The sequence below is a fragment of the Erpetoichthys calabaricus genome, chromosome 10 (assembly GCF_900747795.2).
Source record: "Erpetoichthys calabaricus chromosome 10, fErpCal1.3, whole genome shotgun sequence".
Classification (NCBI taxonomy): Eukaryota; Metazoa; Chordata; class Cladistia; order Polypteriformes; family Polypteridae; genus Erpetoichthys; species Erpetoichthys calabaricus.
Genome location: NC_041403.2, coordinates 82,530,056 through 82,536,326, shown reverse-complemented (window position 1 = coordinate 82,536,326; position 6,271 = coordinate 82,530,056). Strand labels below are relative to the sequence as shown.

The following is a 6,271-nucleotide window of genomic DNA, read 5'->3' as shown; positions in this document are numbered from 1 at the left end:
TCAAGTGTTATTTCTGGGCAAAAGTTGTTTTTTTATTATTATTATCATGTAAATTAGTTCACAATTGGATTACTGAGCTAGAGCATTCTGATTATAAGCAGAATATTTCACCTAACCTCTATTAGACTAAGGTGGATTAAAAATAGAGACCAATACTGTGATGTGTTGATTTTATATGGTATGTACACACTGGAAAATATCCATCTATCCAAGATATTTTTTGTTCCTTTAGTGAATGATGAAGAATGGGTAAGTTGTGCTGGTGAGAAAGAAGTTACATTAGGATATTACAACTATATAAAGGTTTAGATGAAAACAGGCCGTTCAGTCCAACAAAGCTCATCAGTCCTATTCACTGAATTGTTCCACAATAACTTCATGTCTGGTTTTGGAAGTCCTACTGTCTACCACACCACATGGTAGCTTATACAAATGTCTATGGTCCTGTGTGTAAAGGCAAACTTCCTAATGTTTGTGTGAAATTACCCCTTAACAAGTTTCCATCTGTGTACCTGTGTTCTTGACGCACTTATTTTAAAATAACAGTCTCGATCCAGTGTACTAATTCCCTTCATAATTTTAAACACTTCAATCATGTCTCCTTATAATCTCCTTTAGCTTAAACGGGACACCCTGAAAGAGGCTCAGCTCTTTTAATCTTTCCTCATAACTCATCTCTTGTAGCCCCGGAATCAGCCTGGACTCTTTCTAGCACTGCTATATCCTTTTCATAGCCTGGAGACTAAAACTGCACACACCACTCCGGGTGAGAGCTCCCCAGTGCATGATAATGCTTGAACATATCCACCTTGGACTTGTACTCTGCACATCCTGCTGTATAACCTTTCATTCTGTTAGCCTTCTTAATGGCTTCTGAACACTTCCTGGAAGTTAATAGTGATGAGTCCACTGTGACTTCCAGATCCTTCTCATATTGGGAATTTTCAATTTTCAGACCTCCTATTGTGTAATCAAACCTAACAATTTTTGTTCCTACATGTAATACTTTACATTTGTTTATATTACATTTCATCTGCCACAAATCTGCCCAAACCTATATGCTGTCCAAACTTAAAATTGAGTTTGAGCTGAGGCATAAAACTGTTAGTTAATAAACGCCGTCTATGTAGGTTGTAACTTTGAAATCCTACTTCATTATTTTTCAAATTAGTGAATATTGGACACTAGGCCACACAATGAGTCCAGTGCACTGGGCTATAAAACATGAAGTTGCAGTTTCACTTCCCATTCCCTCTCATGGAAAAATTAGAAAGTTACTTAATCTGTTAGAGCCGCAAGTTCTGAGAAATGCAATCCATTATGATTTTTAATTATCTTTGGATAATAATATCTAATGAATACATAAAGATAAACTGCTTTGTATCTGCCGCTGACAACAGAACCTTTTGTTGAATGTGAGCTTTATGGTGGACTACATTCACATCCTATGTGAGTTCATCCAATTCCCATCCAGTTCTAGATTGTGGTGAGTGTGGGTATAATTTGAAATAGCAGAAAATGGAGGTAAATAAACTAAAAGAAAGTGACTGGAAGTTGTAGTACAAACTTAGTTGGTTTTTCACCTAGAAATTAACAACGACGCCTAAAAGGATTGCAACCTTTATTCCTTCAATCTAAAGTTGTTGTGATGGTTTGGTATGCTTTCTGAAATATTTATAGGAGGTGTGAGAAGTTCACAATGATTTCTAACCCAATAGAATGTAGAAATCACAAAGAAGGAACAAGCCAAACTCATAACATTAATTTCTTTAGTTGTTAGCTTTATTTTATTAAATGCAGATCCATGGGCCATCAACAACCCACCCTACAACCCAGTCCTACCCCAACTGACCTGACTTTAGTCAAACTTAATATACACTTTGCCTTTGCATTACAATTTTCTTTTCTTTTAATGTCAAAATGAACACTTTCATCAATAGCCTCCATCTTTCTTGATATTTATTTCTCATTTTTCAGTAATATTAACACAATAATAATAATTATTATTAATTTTAGATCCTTGTGTTCCTCTCTTCCAAGAGTATAGTAGTAGTGTCAGTGACAATACTCTGATCATGTAATTTCTGATATCACTCAAGAAAGGTACCAACACATCTTAGAAAATAAATGAAGTGAAGGGACAGTCACATGGCATCCTCAAAAATCCCTTCTGGTAGTTTGTAACATTTGTGACATGATAAAGATTGTTCTTTGGCAATTTGTGGCAGGCACCTGAGACTTTGCAATCATTTGGAGGAAATATGATGGTGTGAAAAGCATTTTTTGTCTTTCACTTGTTCTTTTCAATTGAAAGCAAATATTGCTCAACCCATAAAAATTCTATTTCTGTTCCATAAAACTGATTTTCCATTTAATTAGAATTTGAACCACCATTCTCCAAAGCAGAGACTTCAAGCCATTCTGCTTCTTCTAAAATAGATATTGTCAACAATTGACACCTCTTAAATACCTAAACAAAATCTGACTGTATTTGTTTTTCCATAATGAAATTTGTATGCTCAATCTTGTCTAAAGCCATGACAAATGTTAATGCTTTTGTAAAACTATTGCAGAGGACACTGTAGAGCCAGGGATATAGGTTTTTGATGATCTTTCTTTCTTTCTTTCTTTCTTTCTTTCTTTCTTTCTTTCTTTCTTTCTTTCTTTCTTTCTTTCTTTCTTTCTTTCTTTCTTTCTTTCTTTCTTTCTTAATCATTGAACTCGTGATGTTTACAGCCTTTTAACAGAATGGTGAATGGTGGGGCCTCCTTTACGCCAACCAGATGTTCCTAAGAGAATGAGGTCAGTTCCTAATGTAGGGAGCAAATGAAATCCAAGGCTGAGTTACTTGCAATAAATTATATTTATGTCTGTGACCAACTATAGCTTCCTTAAAATACATGCATAACAAAATATTACATTCTCAAACCTACTTCATTCAAGGAAGGGTCAATAGAAAGTAAAGCCTATCTAATGCAGCAACAGGTAAGAATTAACCATGAATTGGCCTCTAGATCATTGAAGAACTTTGCTTACACACGGAGTAAATTGGCAATTAGCCTAATACTTGTACATAAGCCTTTAGCATATGAGAGGAAACACAGAGAGTGCCCACAGAAACATATATAGATAGTAAATTGCAGATTCCAGAGACTGGATGTGGAGGTTAAACTCAGTATGCTGGATCCATGAGGCACTGTCTGCCTTAAAGTACATTGTTTATTATTTGTTCTTGTCTCTCATGTACCAGCTCTGCTCAGCAGGTCTCAATGCAACTGCCATTGAATATTTCTTGAAAAGCTTTTTCCATGGGAAAAAATGAACACAAGGCATTGAAAGGATGTGCAAATACTTTCTGAAAATCTTAACTAGGGAATTCTCAAAACCTTGTTTATTTTATACTCCATGAATCTAAGGTTACAAATAAAAATAGCTTTCACTCAATACACATTGTTTTGTTAACATTTGTAGAAAAATAAAGCTCAGAAATTGTGTATTCTTTTCTTTAACTCATTAACTCATATCCATAACTCATCATGAGGTAATAGTGTAAAAGAGAGAAAAATCAGCGGTACACACAGATATACAGTAGATAGGGTGCCACAATTGTTAGTGGTACCGTTTCTTTTCTGCCACTATCTATGTTCCTTTCTAGTAGTAGTAGTGGTAGTGTTGTCACTTATGGCACAGAAAAATTGTTTGCTCACAGATTTTGAAGATGTATGATAGGTATATGGATAATGATACCCTTTCTCAATAAGAAAAGATGCAGGCAGCATGCTGGTCCAATGGTTAGTGCTGCTGCCTCACAGCTCCAGGAGACATCTCATGTTTATGTGTTGTGAAATGAAAAGCCTCAATACACACAAAAAGGTTTGGGGCAGCTACCCATATATTGTCCCTGGCTAAAAAATGTTTTTTTAGGAGCACTCATGTGCATTGTTTTGAGTCCTGAACTGAACTGATAAGGTTCGGAAAGATGGTGGTTTTATAAACCATGAACCGGAAGTGGTGTCATCTGGCCGGAACCGGAAGTAGCATTAGTCTGTGCACCAGAACCCGGAAGTGATGTTAAATCAGGCAAGTTTTCCCGTATTTGGCCTGCAGAGATAACAGAGGTAGATTCAGTGCATCCCACCACCCCCTGGCCTGGCGGGTAATTACCTCCACTTGGTCCACTCAGCTCCTTATGTGTCACACGTGTGTGACGGCGTGTGATGCTCAAACGTCCCGAGGATGTGTACAGTATTTTATTTGCCAGCTCTAAACGTTGATCAATTTTAGAGTGAGTGTGGATGTATAAAATTGGGGACCCTGTGATGGACAATTTCCTACTTTGCACCAGACCCCTGCATTTCTGAACTGGATTCATTTAGGTTAGAAAATGGCAATCTGGGTGTATGGAATGGTACTGTGTGAATAAATAGTTCTGTGCTTAATGCTTCAGTGTGTGTTTATACATAAAATATATATGTATTGTGTTGTATTGTATTGTATTGTATCATCGCTTCTCAGCCTTTTAGCTAAGATCAAGTGTAGTATCTGTTCTTATCAGTTTAATATCTGATACGTCCCCTATCTGGGGACCATATATTAAATTGATTTTTGGAACAGGGAGATGGAATAGGGGCTTGCTCCGTCCACTCCGCACATCGACTTTGTATTGCAGTACTTCCAGGAGCAGTGCACTTTCTCCTGTGAATTTCCCATTGGGATTAATAAAGTATCTATCTATCTATCTATCTATCTATCTATCTATCTATCTATCTATCTATCTATCTATCTATCTATTGTAACAATAGCGCCTTCTTGCACCCAGCAAATATAAAAATCAAATAAAGGTTTATTTTTCTTCAGCTGGAGGGCACGTCTTCCCCGTGAACCCCCCAGCCACAACACAGTCCCAAACAAAGCACTAAACACAACCGTTGAGTGGTGGTGGCTGGCCCCTTTTATAGCCCACCCGGAAGTGTTTCAGGTGCTTGACCACCTGGTTTCAGTTGCACTTCCGGGTGGGGCTGAAGATTTGTCCAGCAGGGCTCTGGGACCTATGCAGCTCCTCCTGACGGCCACCCCAGATCCCAACAGGGCTGTGGAGGACTCCATTTCCCTGGAGCCCTGCGGGAAACTGAGGCACCATTGTCAGCCATGGAGACTGCCACCAAGCGTCCCAGGGGAGGTATTGAGTAGTCCATAGTTGATCCCCCAAGAACATGTGTAGAAGGGGCGTCCCACCCGCCACAGTATCATTTATACACTATATTGTTTAGCACACTTTTATGCTCTATATACACTATGGAAAGTATTCAGACCCTGTATCACTGCCAAAGGTGCTTCAACTAAGTACTGAGTAAAGGGTCTGAATATTTGTGTTAATGTGATATTTCAGGTTTTTATTTTAAATAAATTTGTAAAAAATTATCTGAATACTTATGTTAATGTGATATTTCAGTTTTTTATTTTTAATAAATTTGTGAATATTTTTACTATCCTGTTTTTTCTTTGTGATTCTAGTGTACTGTATTGCTCAAAATGTGAATTTAAATAATTTTTGCATTAGGCTGAACCATAACAAAATGTGAAAAAAGCAAAGAGGTTTGAATACTTTCTGATTGTACTGCAGATATAAAATATACCTTGTATATTTAGACAGGTCCATGCCTTGGAGTCTCTACTGAATTATGTTTTAATAAATTATTATCATTATCTGTTTGTGCAGACAGCAGGCAGTCTTGCAGCCTCGCAGCGAGTGGACTCTAACTTGTGTTTCTGGCTGAAATGCATTTTGTTTATTTCTCTCACTTCGCACATCAAACTCCACGAAATAAATAAAATCACTCTAACAGCCTATTGTGGACCACAAGTGAAGATTATAATGGACCTGAAATAAAGTCTTATTGAAAACAGTTTAAACATTGCCTTTGTAAATGACATTTTATTGCACTTTTGATGATTGCCATTACTGGGACAAGAGAAAGATTTTAATCACACATAATTTATAGAGCATCATTTGTAAACACTTAGTTGTCCGTTGACAGATGTGGTAAAGCAAGTCATAAAAGAGAATCATAACAAATCTTTCTAGGAGATTTTACAAAAAGAGCCTATTTTCTTTTTAACAAATATCAAAGGCTGAACGCAAAGAAAGAAATATTAAAAAAAAAAGTCAAATGTGGTCAGCAGACTGATAGCCACTGTCCGGCAGGTGCACATTGCAGGCATCACAAATTCTGCTCCATAGCTCTAGTCTCTGGGGTCTGACTAATCTGTG

At 37.1% G+C, this 6,271-nt stretch overlaps 1 non-coding gene across 1 annotated transcript; it reads left to right on the top strand.

The window, feature by feature from the left end:
• The first annotated feature begins 4,503 nt into the window (after positions 1–4,503).
• Positions 4,504–4,694, top strand: LOC114659833 (U2 spliceosomal RNA). Its single transcript, XR_003717599.2, has one exon. It is a non-coding gene; the product is annotated as a U2 spliceosomal RNA (small nuclear RNA).
• Positions 4,695–6,271: the final 1,577 nt, after the last annotated feature.